The sequence below is a fragment of the Humulus lupulus genome, chromosome 8, assembly GCF_963169125.1.
Source record: "Humulus lupulus chromosome 8, drHumLupu1.1, whole genome shotgun sequence".
NCBI lineage: Eukaryota > Viridiplantae > Streptophyta > Magnoliopsida > Rosales > Cannabaceae > Humulus > Humulus lupulus.
This window is the reverse complement of record NC_084800.1, coordinates 32869175-32889942: the sequence shown is the minus strand read 5'-3', so window position 1 is coordinate 32889942 and position 20768 is coordinate 32869175.

Sequence of the window (20768 nt, the reverse complement as noted above, 5' to 3'; positions counted from 1 at the left end):
CATGCTTACATTATGTTATTATTGTTTCTAGTCGTAAACATGTTATAAACACTTCCTGTCTCAAAAACAAATATTAAAACTAAGCAACAGATATAATAATGATGGGATTATTTCTTAATGAGTATAAATTTCCTAGTCTGAAATAACAATCGCCTTTCATTTTTTTTTTCTCATTAAGAATTATATATATATATATATCTTCAACCACTGTAGGTTGTGGGTTTCTTCACCCACCAACATCATCTTTGTTTTCAACTTCTTGCTCAAATTTCTTTATGTAATACTCACAGTTATTCAACTCAAATTCAAGGTTTTGATCTTTATTATACTTAATTATATTTTATGTATATGTAATTAATATAATACAAAAATTCCTTTGTTTATTTGTTACCAACAATGACAGAGCTTTACTGAAAAAAGAAAAAAAAAACAATGACAGAGCTAAGATTAAGACATGGAGGAGAAAATAAAATTCAATAAAAATTATACTAATATATATATATATACGAAATATATAAATGTGGAGCAATATAAATTTATATATATATTTTTAAAAAAATACATTATAGAAAAATAAAGAAAAAAAGAGTTGGGGACCATAGCCACCCATAGCTGGTCATTAGTTACCCAAGAGGCTACCCAACAAAGATGACTAAAGAGGCCAATTTAAGCCAAATTTTCAAACTAAATTAAAAAAGGCTAACTAATTACTTTGACCAAAAAGAAACAAAATTAGATGCCGACTATTTTAAGGGTAGTTTTTTTTAATGATATTATAAGGGTAGTTTAGGAAGATAATTTTCTTTTGTATATCTTTCACAAATATAATATACTTTTTATGTTTATTCTTATATTATTTTTCTTTTTATTTAAAATTTTAAAATATATTACTTATGTTCGTAATATTTTTTACGAATACGGAAGGGGGAGAAAGAAAAGGAAAATAGGGAGGATCTGTATAACTTTAACAAAATTTATATCTTATTCTATTTTTGGAATTGTAAATAAAGTATCGCCATAAAATTGTTAGTGTAAATATAATGTCCCTATAAAAAAAATACAAAAGTTTCTTTTGAAAAATAAGTTAAAATGATTCAGGAAAACAGTGGTTTTTTTATAATACTACAGCGGACAAAGATTAGCAGTCTTTATGGTGCTATTATTATTGTCTACTCTATTGGAACAAAATTAAGTACGCACACAAATATTTTATAACAACCCAAAAAGAACAAAATTTATTTACAACGACCCCAAAAGAAAACAGAACAAGGAAAATCTGACCATAAATTTAAAAGAGCCTACCTATGACAAAGTCCATTTAAAACAATTTTAATTTCTAAACATTATATACACTTGTTGTGTCCAGCAACAAAGTCAATTCAATAATATTTCATGGTCTAGCACATGCATATATTTGTACATTTTTTAGATGGTGATTTTAATTGCTTCCTTTTCAAATCTTTATTTTAAAGGACAGCCTTGCTTCTTTAAAAAAAAAAAAAAGACTACCTTGCTTTTAACAAATTTAGGTACATATTTGTTGGTAACCTTATATATTTATATATACTGCAAAAAAAAAAAAAAAAACCTTATATATTTACCCTAAATTTAGCATAAACCTATATGAATGTAAAGGGGGAAAAAGTTGGGAATAAATCCAAAATATTAGAACACTCACATCACTTTTTTTTTTTACCTAAAATTACATATACTAGTTTCTCTATTTTACATCACAAGAATTCCACTTTAATATTTTTATTCATTTTAAATATTTTTTCACTTTCAATAATTTATCTATATATTTTAATATTTGTACTATTTGTTCATATTCATATATGATGTCAAATATAATTATACTTTACAATTAAAAAATGTATAATTATACTTTATTGTAAATTAATCTAAATTTATAAAACAAATTAAAGTATAAATTGATTAAAAAATATACAAATATTAAAGTTATTATAATAATATTAATTATAAATATTATAATAACAAAACAAAATAATAAAATATAAAAAATAATATATTGTAAAATATAATAAATACTTAAATAACAAAACAACTAATTAATGAATAATAAAGAATAACACTAAAATACTTAAAATAATATAATTTTAATATATATATATATAATATTATCATATAAATATATGTAAATAATGAAAAATTTTTATTTTAATAGTTTTTTTTGTTAACGTTAATGGAATATTATAAATATTTAATGAAATATACATTTAAAAATAATTAAAAATAGATATTTATTAATTATATTAATATAAATTCAAATATTATAAAATATCATTATTGTAATAATATTTAATATAAGACTATATATTTAATAATTATATGTTATAAAATATCATTATTATAATAAGATATAATACAAGACTAGATATTTAATAATTATATTAATATAAATTAAAATGTCATAAAATATTATTATGATAATAATATATAATCCTAAATTTTTACAAATTATATTAACATGAGTTCAAATATTATAAACTATTATTATAATAATAATATATAATACATAATTTTTATTTTTATTAAAAAAATTACCATTTATATTTAAAAATAAAACATATTATTTTTTTATTTGATCTAACTTATATAAATATATATTAATATTGAATAACAATAAATATTATAAATATATTATATATATGTGTCATGTCTATATAAATAGTATGACTGTGTAACTATATAAAAATTAGAAGAATATTTATCATCTATCAAGAATAAACAAGCTTATTATCCAATTATTAAGGTTGTACGCCTTGATTTTCCCATGGGCTGATTAGCGAGCTGAGGTACGGCCTGATCATGATTACCAGGCAGACATCCCCGAGACCGGAGCTGCCATCGTAAGGTCCTACCTCCTTAGCTCGGGGTATCCTAAGGGTTCGCCAAGATTGCCTAAGGATTGAGTCTAGACTCGATAGGCCGCAGGACGAGTGAATATCCAGCTCGTGATACGAGCTGGAGTTGGAGGCTGAGACCCCTTATAAAGTCAATCACGCAAGGTAAACGTGCATATATCAGACATCACGTGTTTGATATACCCCTGACTTCTCGGACACGCAGCAGGAACGTGCGTATTCAGACACCCACGATTGGGTTGGGCCGTGCGGCCCATTATCTCCTTACCTATTGATTTGACCACACTTATGTGTCAGGTTTAAGAATTAATCATGAATGTCACAGAGTTGACATGATAGGTAAGAAGGTCACGGGATGACCTTCTTACCAACTCCCAGGTGCCTTCTCCTATAAATATGGAGACCTTGGGAGTTAATAGATGTTGGATTCTTAATTGTAAGAAATACCATGTAATCAAATATCCAGTATATAGCAATAATATTGACTAGTAGAGTAGAAGGATTTTAACATTTGAACCACTCAAAAAACGTATTTTGAGTCACCATTTCATTTTCTAAGATCATATATCTATTTCGGTTCAACCTAGGCACTAATCCCTTTCTCTTATTTTCTTAATTACCTGTTGGTGAAAAACTGCGTCAACAAATGTGTAATTTGAATAATATCATAAATATTTTGTACCTTAAATATGGTAGTTTGTGATATAAAAAGTTATCATATCGTATCTACATATTTTTAAAATACCAAAAATAATGATTTGGTTTAATTTTTCTTTTAATATGTTTATTTATTTAAAATTTATATGACAATCATATAAATTTAATAAAAATTATTAATAAATTTTCTAAATAAAACTAAATAAAAATGGATTGAACATTGCTTGCATAATATATATATATAATACACAAATTATAGATATATATATAACACTTATATATAAATACATTGACATAAATATACATATACATATATTGAGATTAGAAAACATAAATAAAAAATGAATGAGAATGAGAATGAGAATGAGAGAGAATAAAAAGGCGTGTAAAAATAATGAAATATTTATACATTTGATGAATAGTATTTTATAAATGTAGCTAAGCTTCAATGCTCTATGTACAAAATATGTAAAATACTTAAGGTATACCTCATTTGAAGTAGAAGTCTTTTACTAGTTTTTAGCTAAATATTTGCAAATTAGCTATTATACCTATGCTAGTGTGAGTGCATAAACTAATTTGATCATAAATGATTATACAATAAATGAAATTTTAAGAGTATTTGAACCTTAAACCCTCAATTAGAAAAGTAAAGTGTGGTTGTCAATCAAGCTAAACTTGTAAACTATATTGTATTACACGAAATAAAAAAAATTAAATCTTATTACTATATTAAGAAAAAAACAAATTTTTTACTATACTTGTTAGTTCATAGGACCCAAAAATAAATACCTTATAAGTATTCTGATTTATATAGAAATTAATTTTGGTATAACTTTATCAATATTATATATATAAAAAAAAAGTCTATATGTATACAACAACAAATTGCATATTCTACAATCACCCCCAAAAAAAGGTAATAAATAATCTAACGACTTCAAAACCTTGAAAATGGCTTTGATAGTGAAAAGGACCATAGTACACTTTACCTTGGAAAAAAATCTGAATATGTGGACAAAATTGTCTTGTGCATTTGGCCGCTGAAAGAAGCACCACAATAAATATAAAATTATGAAAAAAATTGGATAATTTTGTCTTGGAACAAACGTTGAGTAGTTCTATTTTTGGATGTGATGATCCCAACCCAAGTAGGACCCAAACAAAGAGAATATGAATCCCATTATTCCATGCAAACTATCTAAAATATTATAATTGAACTTAGAAAGTTAATTAATCAAATAATAATTTATATACTTTAATGATCAATCTTTCTTTATGTCCAACATTCTAAATGTCATTATTTTAATAACTATATCGGATGTAATAAATAACTATATCTATATCGGAAGTAATAAATAACTATTTTTTTTCTTCTTCTTTGGGGGTGGAAAGTCCCACACTGCACTGATTCTCCAATAACACCCACACTTCACTTCACTTCACTTCACTTCATCCAAGAGATTTTTACTGTATTATTTTAGAATATTTTATTAACATACTTTTTGAGTTTATTTAAACAATATTATAAACATTCCATTAAAACTAAACAAAAGTATTAATTAATTAGAAGACTAAGAGAAAACAGAGGAAGACAAAAAACAATTAATATATTTGTTATTTGATGTAAAAGTACATGAGGTCCTTATTTTATGCTGGAGAATATGATTGAACTAACTCAAAAAAAACACATGGTCATGCTGCATGTGACGAGATTATCCCGGTTTCATGTTTGTGAAAACATTATACTAAAAATTAATGTACATATGCAAATGACTTATTTTGAATGAATAAATAAAATAAATACAAGTTTTGTTACATGCCCATCTCATAATTGAAATTGAATTGGGAGAGCTTTAAAGAAAAAAAGAGCATTAATGAGTAACAAAGTAATATAAAGAGGGAAGATGTGTTGAATGGTGACATTACATTACCAAAGGCAAAATCTAATTGGATAAGGCGTTGTCCAACCATAAATAATTGTCGTTCTCAGATGATAATGTGGTAAGTCCATGAGGTAGGGTAGGTAAGGCTATCAATGCCCTTTGCCTTTGTGTTGGATATTTTTATTTCATTTTTTTAAAAATTAAAAAAAATTAAATTTGAATAGGTGGGCGTAGGATTAGGAGGGGAGGGGGGTCATGATAGGAGTGGAAAACTTTGAATGGTACAACAGCATCACATGCGAACAAAGTCACCGTCTGGTCACCTCCTCCTCTTCCTCTTCCTCTTCACTCTTCAATCTCACTGTCTCATGCCACGCGCACACTTTGGCCGTACATTTGGGGGAGCTAACACGTTAGCTGCAAGCCCTGGATATCTACTCACTCGCTTTTACCTTTCTTTTTCTTTTTTCTTTCAATAAAAAAATAAATGTTTAGATATAATAGGAAGTGAAATTTAAAAATGAGTATTATAAGGCATGATTGGTATAGTATTCAACAATGATTTTATGTTTTCAAAAATTTAAAGTTGTGGGATCTACAAATAAAATTTGATTGGTTAAATGTTTTTGGAAACTAATTTAAAAAACAACTTCAATTTTAACGAAGGATTTTGAAAACGAAAATTTAAGGACTTGATTGGTAAGCAATTGAGATACAATTTTATAAATCTGAAAACTCAAAATAAGTAGGTCCCACCAAAATAGTTGATTGGTTCATTATTTTGAAAAAGTATTTTCAAATTTAAACTCCAAAACTAAGACAAAAGTTGAAAACACAAAAGGGAAATTTCACTTTTTATCTCTAATAATACCTAATATTACCAAAAAATCCCAACATTAATAATATTTTCAAATTAATGCTAAGCTTTTCCCTCCTACCGAAAATACCCTTCCCATTCAATCTCAGCCTTCTCTCTCTCAGTCTCGGTTTCTCTCTCTTTCAGTCTCACAAAAATCCCCCAAAAACCATCGAACCCCCACCTCCGTCGAGCCGTCGAGCCGCCATCTCCGTCGAGCCGTCGAGCCCGCATCTCCGTCGAGCTCCCACCTTCTCCGTCGAGCCCCCACCTTCTCCCATTTCTCCGGCGATCTCGAGCCCACTGCAAACTCCCATTTTTCTGTCAAACCCGAGACCCACGGAGCATATTTCCTTCAAAGTTTAAAAAACTAAGGTAAAATCTTGAACCCAAGTCCATATTTGCTTTATATCGTTGTTGAATCTGTGATTTGTGGAATGGGTTGTCCGATTTTGTGGGAAATTTTTCTGGGTTTGAACCAGTGGCTCGATAGGTTCGATTATGGTTCGATAGTAGGCTCGATAAGGTAGTTTGAACAGTTCGATGATGGATCGATTATGGCTCGATATGAGCTCGACATGAGCTCGATAAGAGCTCGGTAGGATATGTTGTATTATATTACAAGGGCTCGATAGGTTCGATAATGGTTCGATATGAGACTAGACTGTAGCTCGATGGTTATTTATCTAGACAGACAGATTTTTCATAGCTCGATAGGTTCGATAATGGTTCGATATGAGACTAGACTGTAGCTCGATGGTTATTTATCTAGACAGACAGATTTTTCTTAGCTCGATAGGCTCGATGCTGGCTCGATAGGCTCGATAAATTTAGGTTGTTGATATTTCTCGATGGAACTCGATAGTTTTTCGATAGTGCTCGATAGGGTATGTTTCAGCTCGATGATAGCTCGATAGAGATCGATAGAGCTCGATGACAACTTATTTCAGTGTTTTTTTGAAATTTTTTTTATTCTGTTTTCTTACAAAAAAAATTTCATGTGTTGTTACAGATGCCTAAGTTGCTTGTTCCGTTCAGTGATCACTTTCCTGGTCGAGTGACATATCGGGGTAGTAGTACTTTAAATCACATCAAGACCAGGTTTTTGGAGCTCGGGCTGCTTGAAAGGGCTAAGGAATCCCCTTTTAAGCAATTCTTTTTGGCTTCGGAGTTTAATTTCTCCGGAGTCTTGGTGCATCAACTGTTGCTGAGGAAAATCGCCAGCAACAACGAAGATGAGGTGCATTTTTTCTTGGGGTCGAAGTCTTGTAGATTCGGCATGGGAGAGTTTGCCCTGGTGACGGGGTTGGATTTCAGTGCCTTCCCGTCACCAGAAGAGTTGGAAGGGCGTAATCTCAGCGATCGGTTGATAAAGGAGTATTTCAACGATGCTGAGAAAGTAAAGCTGTCACAGGTGGACCATGCTTTCAAGACTTGTACGGTTGTGGAAGATGTGTACAAGCTTGGTCTATGTCTGTTTGTTGAGGGGGTTCTGAATGCCATTGAGGGAAAACTGCACATTTGGCGAGATATTCTAAAAATTGTTGAGAATGTAGAGTACTTCTTCAGCTATCCATGGGGGAAGTACTCTTATAGGAGGCTATTGCATTCTTGTAAGAAGGACATGGTGAAGCAAAAGGCCAACTATGATGCCAAGAAGGATGCCAAGGTGCAGCAAGAGTCCAAATACAGTATGTATGGTTATGCCCCCGCCTTACAGTACTGGGCATATGAGGCTATCCAACAGCTTGCGGTGGAGCTTGTTGTGAGCTCGGGAAACATGTTCCCGAGGATGCTTAGCTGGTCGCATCGGAAGAACAAGGATTTCACCAAGTCCGTCATCGCACCGATATTATTGAAGAAGAATGTAAGTTATGTTGTTTTTTTTTATCTATATGCTTATATTTTATCATTATTTGAGTTAACCAAATGTTTTATGTTGTTTGCAGTTAATTGTTCTTCCGATGTTGAAGCCTCGGCCAGCAGAAAAAGACTATTACTTGTCTTTGACTGAGGGAGATCTTCCCCTTTATCCTGGGCTTGGCCAGGATCCCTCGGAGACTGATGAGGAGGAGGATGCGACTTTTGAGAAAATGGCAGAGAAAGTTTCTCAGGCTGCCGAGGCAGCCAAGATATTTATTGATGCTGCCCCGGGGGAGGAGGTTGCAGGTCCCACCCCTCCTATTCCCCCAGCCTCAGCCTCAGCCCCAGCCTCAACCTGTGCCCCAACATCAGCCCCAGCCTCAGCCCCAGCATCAACCTGTGCCCCAACATCAGCCCCAGCCTCAGTGTCAGCCCCAACACCAACCCCACCACCAGCCTCAGCCTCAGCCCCTGAGCTGGCCGACTTGATTGAGCGGTTGGACAGAGTCGAGGGTCGACAGGAGACCCTCTTGAAGAACCAGTCAGTGATCTTGGACGTACTCAGTCAGATCCTGACATTTGTTAAGGAGAAACCGAGGGGGTCCAATGAAGATTCAGAGTCAGAGTCATTGGATCTTCCGCTAGACTATGTTGATGATCCAACGACGCCCCCTACCATCATTGTGACACCAGATGCTGAGACTCCGGGAGTCATTATTGTCAACCCTGAGGATGTTGCTGGGGTTCAGTTTCAGAGGGCTAGACGCCAAAGACGCAAGCCAGATTGGTTTGAGGACTATACGGATCCCACGAGGAAAAGACCTCGCACTGCTGCAGCTGCACCAGCAGACGAGGCTACACAAGAGGCTACACATGTGCTGGACCCTCTCAAGAAGCCAGATCCCAAACAGTATAGGACAATGTGCAAGTGGCTTCTTGGAGACATGCCCAACAAGACCCCGCGGGATGTAAAGACTGGGAGTCACGGTCCAGCATGGTTTCTGACGTTGAAGACACCCCAGTCGTGGCTCAATGATGGGGTAAGCAATTTATACCTAATTATGGACTATTTTCAATTTTACATGTTTTATTTTTACTGACTCGATGTGAGCTCGATAGGAGTTCGATAGTAGTTCGACATGGATGTTAAAATAGGGGTTGTTCTTTACTATTTCAGAGTGGCTCGATGTGAGCTCGATGGAGCTCGATAGGTAGTTCGATAGGGATGTTAAAATAGATTGTTTTTTTACTGTTTTAGAGTGGCTCGATGTGAGCTCGATATTAGTTCGATAGGGATGTTAAAAGCTCGATGTGAGTTCGATATGAGTTCGATAGTGAAAATTCCCTTAACAAAGTGGCTCGATGTGAGCTCGATGGAGCTCGATAGGGAGTTCGATAGGGATGTTAAAATAGGTTGTCTTTACTATTTCATGATGGCTCGATGTGCGCTCGATAGGTAGTTCGATAGGGATGTTAAAGTAGGTTATTTTTACTGTTTCATACTGGCTCGATGTGAGCTCGATAGGAGTTCGATAGTAGTTCGACATGGATGTTAAAATAGGGGTTGTTCTTTACTGTTTCAGAGTGGCTCGATGTGAGCTCGATGGAGCTCGATAGGTAGTTTGATAGGGATGTTAAAATAGATTGTTTTTTTTACTGTTTTAGAGTGGCTCGATGTGAGCTCGATATTAGTTCGATAGTAGTTCGATAGGGATGTTAAAAGCTCGATGTGAGTTCGATATGAGCTCGATTGAGCTCGATAGGGAGTTCGATAGGGATGTTAAAATAGGTTGTCTTTACTATTTCATGATGGCTCGATAGGTAGTTCGATAGGGATGTTAAAGTAGGTTATTTTTACTGTTTCAGACTGGCTCGATGTGAGCTCGATAGTAGTTCGATGGTAGCTCGATAGGGATGTTAAAGTAGTTTGTTTTTTTACTGTTTCATACTGGCTCGATATGAGCTCGATATGAGTTCGATGTGAGCTCGATGGAGCTCGACATCAGCATTTTATGATGGTTTTTGCTAATTTTTTTATCGTACTCTCTTTTGCAGCATATTGATGCGGCAGAACACATGCTTCGTATGCGTCGCAAGTATTTTCCCAATATATATCGACAGAATGCAGTTGTGATGAACAGTTATTTCTCACAAGTGATACCTGCCCGATATGATCAGTTCAAGAAAACAGCCGACAAAACAAAGTATTATTGGGATGCTGACATTATGTCCATGTTGACCGGCATCGAGCAGCAGTTTCTGGCATCTTGGGGAGGAGTTGAGGATGTATATTGGTGCCAGAACTATGGACAACAACATTGGTTTGCCATTGAGGCTTCCATTTCTAGTTGGACTCTGACTGTTTACGATTCAGACAACTCGGTGATTAGTGACGCAAAGCTTGAGGATATTATGAGTCCATGGTGCTTTATGCTACCTTCTCTGTTAATGCAGAGTAAACTGTTTACTGATAGCTTGATGTTGAAGATTCCATCAGCAGGAAATAGGCCGCATCAGTTCACATTGCGTCGCAAACAGAAACACGAGCTCCCTCAGTCAAAGAGAAGGTAACAAACATCATCTTCATACTAATTTTGTTTCTAACTAAATTTATAGTAATGTGCACTTAATATATTTTTTTTTTTTACAGTGGGGATTGTGGTGTGTATGCTATCAAGTATATTGAGCATCTAATGGTCGGTCTTCCATTGGAAGCTATCTGCGATGAAAATATGGAGGTGTTCAGGAACAAGTGGACCACAGACTTGTGGTATCAAAATTTGTTACCTTGATGATTGTATATATACAGGGTCTTTACATGTACAGTTTGTTGTTCACATTTTTTTATAATTTTCATGGGTTGTTATCGAGCTAATATCAAGCTATATCGAACTGTTATTGAATTATCAAAATTTGTTACCTTCATAAAAAGAGTTTATTAATACAACAAGTTCAAATGGGAAAAAAGAGTTTAAAGCCTAGCTTTGCCATAAACATAACTTTTCAGAAAAATCAAATAAAAAGAGTTTATTAATACAACAAGTTCAAATGGGAAAAAAAAGTTTAAAGCCTAGCTTTGCATGTAGCCCTGTTGTGGCCAAGACCACCACACATGCTACACTTGCGATGACTGGGAATGATTTCTCCATTCGATGGAGTGCGGTTTGTCTTCCTTCTTCCCACCTTATTCTTCTTCGGTCGACCAACTGGTTGTTTTTCAACGGGAACCCCAACTTGCATTTTCTCTATGTTCTCGGGAACTTCCCAATCATCCTCATTGCCAGTTGGGTAAATTGTTTCTTTGTAAGACTCCCTCCACATCTCAGTAGTGTAATATGGTGAACACAGTGAGTAAATGTTGACATTGCGCAACATGGCCGCAGCCACACCATGAACACAAGGGTAACCCATTATTTGAAACTGACCACAAGAGCATGATTTGGTCATCAAATTCACCTCACCATCACCTTCTGGGTCTACCACATGAAATTCAAACTGTCCAAGAGGATGGACTTTCAAGTACCTTGCATCATCCGCAATGCCTGAGACATCTTTCTCATATGTTGTTGCTAATTTCGATGTGCACTTCTCTACCTCCTCACGACGCGCGGCAAACCATGACTGAATTGTGAAACGAATGAATTCCACAAAAGTAGTGACTGGGAAGGTTCTTGCGTCTCTGGTTTTGTTGTTGAAACTTTCAGCGTAGTTGCTTGTCATTACATTGTATCGATTCCCAGGAAAGTATACACGAGTCCACTTATCGAAGCCAATACCCTCGAGATATTGAGCTATGGCAGGATCCATTTGCTTTATATTATTGAAGAACCTGTGAAATTTTGACTTCCGAAATGCATATGCCGCATTATACATCTCCTTGTGACAGTGATCGGTCTTGAACTTAGCGATTACATTCATACTTATGTGATGGTAGCATGCGCCGTGGTAGGCATCGGGGAAGACCAACTCAAGAGCATGAATAATGCTAGCATGCCTGTCTGAAACAAAAGACAGATTATCAACAACTCCAATGGCTTCCTTCAATTTCATCATGAAATACTTCCAAGAAGCATGATTCTCACTGTCAACAATCGCGAATGCAATTGGATAAATGTGGTTATTCGCATCCAATGCGACAGCACACAACATGTGGCCACCGTACCTTGACTTTAAGAAAGTGCCGTCCACACATATAACAGGACGACATGATGTAAATCCCCTTCTACAAACTCCGAGTGAGAAGAAACAGTAAAGAAAGCGACCGTCATCTGTGACAAAATCAGTAATTGTACCTGGATTCTTTTGCTGCAGCATGTACAGGTAAGAAGGTAACTTGGAGTACGATTCTTCAGGTGTCCCCCTAACATAACCGAGTGCCTTCTCTCTGCATCTCCAAGCCTTAATATAACTCATATCGATCCCAAAATTATTCTTCATATCCTCCTTTATGCTGTTTGGTGGATAGCTAGTGCCATCAGTAGCATATTTGTTCTTGATAAGGTGCCCAATGACAGAAGGTGCTGCTTGACGGTGGTCTTTTTGTCGCAATTCTAGTGAGCAAGTATGTACACTATTATAAACAGTGATCTCAAACATCTCTGATCGCGCTACTTTTTTCCCTCTTATTCTCCAACCACAATCAGGATCCTTGCAGGTGATATACAACACATCAGTACCAGACTTCTTAACCATAAACTCAAAATTATTCTTCATTGCAAAGAGAGCCGCTTTGGTTTTCAATTCCATCTTGTTCTCAAATGTCTTCCCAAGATGTAATTCCCCCAACGCTATACCGGATGAGGGTGATTCAGAACGACTACAAGCTATGATATCTTCTTTTGTAAACATGGGAGCACTCCATTTTCTGTGATCTTCTGTTGAACATATTGAAATGTTCCCTGTATAGTTATATTCTGTTCCACCATGACGACTAGAGCTGGTGCCAGGTGTTCGGCGTCCTTGACTTGGTGGGTTCGTCCGTGCAATATGACGTATTGGTTGTTCTTGTGCTTCTTCTACTTGCAAATGTTCAGCTAATAGATCATCATCCACCGAATTGTCTCCTAATTCCTCATTGTGTTCGGCTACCGGATCGTCATTCACATAGGGGTTGTACTCATACTGGTTGTCCCTCAGGTCACCAATAGGAAATCCTAAAGTACTGGCTGCTCCCTCAGGTCCGGGAGTGGAATATGGGTCTGCAATGACAATCTTTTTAACAGGAGTGACACACAAGGCCAACCTTTCTTTAGATGTTACTCCTATGAATGCACGGACACCAAGATCACTTTCAACATGAACGGGTGTAAACGGTTGGTCGCCACAAGTGTAAGGAACCTCCAATTTCAACTCATACATCTGTTTATCAACTTTAAGTTCCTTGTGCAATATGTCAAGAAGTTGCAAGTACGTTACAGTATCCTCCATCGGTATCACCGTGCATTGAGGGTCCTTGAAAATCCACTTATTCCCTTGTAATTCCCAAACACCATTGTAGGATACAAAAACGTAGACAATAGAGCCTGTGTTGGAAAAAAAAACATTAACATTGTCAGGAAAACTGTCATTTTTCCAGAAATGCAATAAAAAATAACATTATCGAGCTTTATCGAGCTATTATCGAGTTGGAATCGAGCTACCATTTCTCAAAACAAAACACAAACCTAACCAAACCCTCCATCGAACCCCTATCGAGCTATTATCGAGTTATCATCGAGCTACCATTTTTCAAAACAGAACATATACCTAACCAACCCTCCATCGAACCCATATCGAGCTATTATCGAGTTAGCATCGAGCTATCATTTCTCAAAACCGACCATAAAACACAACCAAACCCTCAATCGAACCCTATCGAGCTCATATCGAGCTACTATCGAGCTCACATATTATAGATCCATTCGACCCCTTATCGAACCCTTATCGAGTTTCCATCGAGCACTAAACCGAACCTATCGAGCTATTATCGAGCTATTATCGAGCTAACATCGAGCTCTTACAAAGACCTTCTTCTACATACCATCGAACCGTTATCGAACCGTTATCGAGCTTCTATCGAGCAAAAAAATTGCAGAAAACCCAGAAAAACACAGATCGCGGAATCTCTCAAAAAATCCCGAAAAATACACCAATATAGGCTCAGATCTGTTCAAAATAGCCAAAAAAAATGTAAACAAATAATACCCAACACAAAATGTAAAATCTCATTACCCATGGTTTTTCTCCTCCAAAAACTCTCAAAATAGATGTTGCCTTTGATATTAACGAATTCACAGAAACAATGGAGATAACTAACAATGATTTTGACAAGAAAATTATACAAAATTGTAGGTTTTATGGAGATTTCGTGAGAATTAGAGAGAGAGAGGGAGGAGAGTGGAAGAGAAGGTTTTGTGAATTTTTGATATAATGGGAGGGGTATTTTGGGTATGGGAGGAAAGTTTAGCATTAATTTGAAAATATTATTAATGTTGGGATTTTTTGGTAATATTAGGTATTATTAGAGATAAAAAGTGAAATTTCCCAACACAAATATATCGTTTTCTCAAATTTTCAATTATCAAATCCAAAATCTACAGCACAATATTATTTTTCTTTCCACCGTCTATTCTGTTCATTTCAGTTTGATGGTGTCTTCTATTTTTCGTATTCTTCTCCCTGTCTTTGTATTATTTTTTTAGTCATCTATATTAATTTAGTAAAATAATTAATTATAAAATCATATAACAGAATATAATTTGATTCTAATTTACAATATATTTGCTAAAAAAATTCATTGATCAAGTAAAAATTACAACAAATAAAAAAAAAATTCACTTCAATTACTATTATTCCAAAAATAAAAAAAAATATATATTTACATATTCAATTTTTAGATTTTTTACCAAAAAATTATTCAATTTTATAAAACTAAAAAATAATTAACGGACAATACATTCAATCACATTTTCATAAACATATTTTCAGACACTAAATCTAGATTATTTTTTCAGAATCATACTTTTTCAAAATACAATTTTTAAATCACTAACCAATCATGCCCTAAAAAAATATAACTTTAATTTATAAAAAAAATCAAAGTTAATGACAATGTAATATTGTTATGAATTTAATTAATGCACTATTATTAAATTTTAATTTATCAATATAATTAAATTTTACTTTCAGCTGAACCAATCACGTATTCAGTTTCTGTTATATTTTCAAATTTAATATCAATCACAGATTCAGTTTTTTAAAACTCAAAAACAGTTTATTGACATTGAACCAATCACATTTTCAGAAACATGTTTTTAGTCACTAAATTCAGATTTTCATTTCAGAATCTCACTTTTAAAAAATACAGTTTTCTAATCGCAAACCAATCAGACCCTAATGTTTTCAGTATAATCTTACTATTTTAAAAAATCTTTTTTTTCTTGCTAAGTTTCTTTTATTTTTCTTATAGTCTTGATTTTTTTTCTTTTCTCATTTTTACAAGTCAATCTACTTTTTAAAATTTTTATCTATATAAATTTAGTAAAATAATTAATTATAAAATCATATAACAGAATATAATTTAATTCTAATTTACAATATATTTGCTAAAAAAAATCATCAACAAATAAATAAAAAAATATTTTCACTTCAATTATTATTATACCAAAAATAAATATATATATATATTAGATATTCAATTGTTAGATTTTCTACCAAAAAATTATTCAATTTTATAAAACTCAAAAATAGTTAACAGACAATACATTCAATCACATTTTCATAAACATATTTTCAGACACTAAATCTAGATTATTTTTTCAGAATCATATACTTTTCAAAATACAATTTTTAAATCACTAATGCCCTAAAAAAATATAACTTTAATATAAAAAAAATCAAAGATAATGACAATGCAATATTGTTATGAATTTAATTAATGCACTATTATTAAATTTTAATTTATCAATATAATTAAATTTTATTTTCAGCTAAACTAATCACGTATTCAATTTCTGTTATATTTTCAAATTTAATCCCAATCACAGATTCAGTTTTTTAAAACTCAAAAACAGTTTACTGACATTGAACCAATCACATTTTCAGAAACATGTTTTCAGTCACTAAATTTAGATTTTCATTTCAGGATCCCACTTTTAAAAAATACAGTTTTCTAATCGCGAACCAATCAGACCTAATCACTTTGGAAAATACAATCATAGAGTAGTTAGCTAAATATAGAGAGTTTTCTAAATTTTAATCAGATTTACCTTTTTTGTATTAATTATTTAATAAAAAGTAAATTTTAAAAAATATTAAAATAATCTATATTAACTAAAATAGGACTCATAGTTAGATTGAGGTTGGCCAAAGTAATTATTTAAAATAACATTTTAGCCAATTTGGCTAAAAAAAAATAGAGAGTCATCTTGGAGTTGTTCTTATATTGGTTGATGCCCACCATTAAAAAATTTGTTGTTAATACTAGTCATATCCATAAAAAAAAGTTTCATTAAATTGTATGTAATTATTTATAATTACTGAGCTTAGTTAGCTACAATCTTTCCCTCCATATATTAGTATGGTATTATTTTTCTAATTCTACGTGATATAGTCACTCATACAAAAAAAAAAAAAAAACTCATGAACATTAAAAGTTCAGAAGATATTATACATTTTCTAAAAATTATTATTATTATCAATTAACAACATTTTCTTTTGCTCGATTAGAATAATGTTAAAATATTAGTAACTAATATTTTTGTTTTTAGTGAATGCATATCTATGTAATTTATATACCTTATTTGATTTTTAAGTTTCTTATTAATCATGTGTGTGAGATTGAATTGGGCTCAAGTTCCGGTATTTCTATTGTCTTTTGTTATATTATTTAAGTTTAATTGTCTAATTTTGTTTAGAACATTTCTATCTCGTGTGATTGCAATTTTAATGCGGCTCATATGATTATTTTGTACCCACTTTAGCTAAATAATAAGTTTTTTTTTGAAAGAGAAATTTCCTCAGCCTTATTTTTTCTCTTAATCATGAATGTAATAAAGTCACTCTTACCATATCAAAAAAAGTATAATTATGATTGGAGTAGCATTTTATTTTTGATACTATGGATGAGCACGTGGAATTATTAGGATTAAACGTTAGACTCTGTCTTCATGTATGGTATGAACATTAACAACCCCTTATTTTAGTGTGTAATAATTTAGGAGGTGTACCAAGATGGTATTTTGGCAAGTATCTTGCAGTGAGATTGAATAGAGCATTCAATAAATAATGTATTAGGGAGAATGTTTTGACTAAAGAGAGAAAGAGCAAACAGAGTGTAGAAAGATGGGTTAATTCTTAAACATAGGTTTGGAATAAATGAAGATAAAATGTTCCCTTTTATAAGCAATTGGAAATTACTTCTAGCCATTCTATTAGGAAAGTTTAGACCATTGATTCGCCAATAAGTGGGAGGCTACCAGTAAACCTGCAAAAAGAAATAAATCATTAGGGTTGTAAACAAGAATTATCGCACATTGATGTGATGAAGGAAGCGCTAGTCTTATGCAGCATGTTCTCCCTAACATCATGCATGGAAGACTTTTTTTAGATTGGTGATTAGCATACTCATAATTCTTACGTTTAACTACTTAGATAAGAATTATTGTTCCATTACCTATGATCACCTTAAAAAGGATATTGCTCCTATTTTGGAGAGTACTCACGAAAATGAGTCTAGGCCCAACCTAACATTGACATAATTCTTAATGATCTCATTATGGTTGGACAAAAAACCAATATTTTAAGTCTAACTATTGGACTTGGAGAAAATAATGACAACAATTATCCCAAAAAATATACCATATTATTTCTTGAAATACCCCTTCAAATATTTATTCTGTTTCCTTATATTTTTTAATTAAGTATTTGTTCAAAATACCATTTATTATGAATTGACCTTAGATTCTACATTATTAGCTATTATAGTAATTATTACAATCAAATAATAATGTAATATTCTTATTAGTTACACACAAAAAATTCATGCCAAAATCAATAATATTATACAAAATTTCGCCTAACTATACTCTCATTCTTATATATAATTTATTAATAAGATAATTTTAAATTTGGCATACTTAAAGATCGCTAAACAAATTCTTAGAATACTCCCAACAAATATTCTACTCTATTTTTTAAAATACCTCACTAAAACTTTAGTTTTTCTATTTTATCTCAAATTTTTACATTACACCACAAATCAAATTCTCTATATTTTATTTACATCATTTAAATATTATATATTTTAATTATTTTATAATAGTTAAAAGTATACAATGAAAAAAAGAAAAAAGAAAGATGAGCGAAAAAGTATTAAAAAACTATTTAGAGAAGCTACACTGCTTATCTACATTAAGCTATGTAGGGGTGAGCATCGGTCGGTTTGGGCGATTTTTTCATAACATAAAATCCAGAATTTGTTTTTCGGTCCGGATTGGTGCAATCCAAAAACCGACCGACCAAACCAGTTAAAAAAAAAACCGACCGTTTTGGACCGCGGTTTGGTCGGTTAAACCGACCAAACCGAATTTCTTATTTTTTTTATTTTTATTTTTTTAAGTTTTAGTTAAAAGACTAAAAATTTTGGATTGTTAGAATTCATTTTTGTACATTTTTAAAACATACATATATAGAACATAATTTCATATTTTTTTTATATTTTTATTTAATAATTTTAATAATTAATAATTAATAATTATATTATTATATATTATATTGTTCGGTCGGTTTTGGTTCCACCGGTCGGTTCGGACAAAATTTTTAAACCGACCGAACAGTGGCGGTTTGCGCCGTTGGCGGTTTTTTCGGTGTTCGGTTTAATCGGTTTCGGTTTTTTCGGTGTTCAGAAGGTCGGTGTATACGGTTTTTTCAATTTTTTGGATTTTATGCTCAACCCTATAACTATGTACTATTTATGATGTCAAATTAAAAGGTACTATACCTCATCTAATAGAGGTCATATTTAAGACATTTTCTTTATATTTTAAAGGCTTAACTATTTTATTGCTCTTACAATATTCCAAAATACATGTGGCATGTGGCATTTGTGTCTATAGCCAAATACCTTTTCTTATTATAAGTAAATATTTTTATAAGTTAAAGATGGAATGATTGTTAAAATTGACCAAAAACAAAAAAAAAATCTAATGGGTGTAAAAAATTAAATTTTAATTTTGCATCGGGTTTAATTTGACAATACTTTAAGTCGTTTGGTACGAGGAGTTCACAATTTTCGTAATAATGAGAAAGTTGAAGAGGGTAATATAATAGTCTGGAAACTTGCATTACTGTGTTTGGTTGTGCACTGGAATCTAATCTATGATTCTTGAGAATATCAATTTTTGTGTTTGGTTGTGCATATCAATCTCTCAAGTTTTCATATTTTCATAAAATTAATATAACAATATATTTTATCAAAATAATAAATAATATAATTATAAGCAACAAATGACATTTTAAAAATTACCAATTTTTTTCTTAGATTATAATTTGTAAACAATTTTACTCATAAATTTTTTTAACATAAATAAAAATACATTTATTAAATACTATTGTTTACCAAAAAAACGGCTGCTTATGACATGACAATGATTTTTCACACGTGGATGACACATGGCAGAATCGAAATAAGGCGGTGTTGTTCGATTATCGACCAGCTATTCATTGCTTCATCAAGCTTGACTATTAGATACGACCAGGCTGGTCGTATGATTCGGTTTATTTCCTTCTAAGATTGTAATCTTGTAATAATTACATTGATTATTTCATCTTTATTGTCTTGATACACGGATATTAAGGATAGTTAAGATCCATTGACTCATGTAACCCCCTTTGAGCCTATAAATATGCATGAAATAGGTCAAGGAGGGGACTTTTGATCTTTGAAGCTTTTTTCTAAATATTGAAAGAGAGAACAGATAGTGCAATTATCTATCATCTTATTGTATTTCTCCCAAGGTTTGTGAAACTCAAGAACCCTAGTTCTTTGATCACGACATTGAGATTCAATATTAATAATAGCACTAAGTGGACGTAGGTCATTACCATTCATTGGGGCTGAACCACTATAAATCGTTTGTGTTTATTCTTTACCATTAGATTAAACTCTTAATTGTCATCTCATTTCCTGTTGTATTTTTGACTTCGTGTCATTGGCCAAATCGAAGTCAACAACTATAATCTAGTATAATTTTTTAAAATACCCTTATTTTATTTTTAATAATATTTCATTTGTTATTTTAAACTAAAGTAATGAGATAAAAACTTTACGTATAAATTTATTTAAATAAACAAACATTATTTATCATTTTATAGTTTGATATATGTATGTTTGTATTTATATTGTAAGCTTCAAAAACAAAATAAGTTATTAATTAAAAGATTATTAGTTTAAAATTTTTATTTTTTTGTTAAATAATTTTGAAGTGTTTCACATTATTGAATATAAAAAAATTAAAATTAAAGTACAACTTTTTATGTTAGAAATTTTTTAAATCAAAACATGAGAAACCCGTCTCTCGAGATTCCTGTATACTAAATAACCTCTAATGATTATTCTATAATGTAAGGTGTAATTTTTTAAAT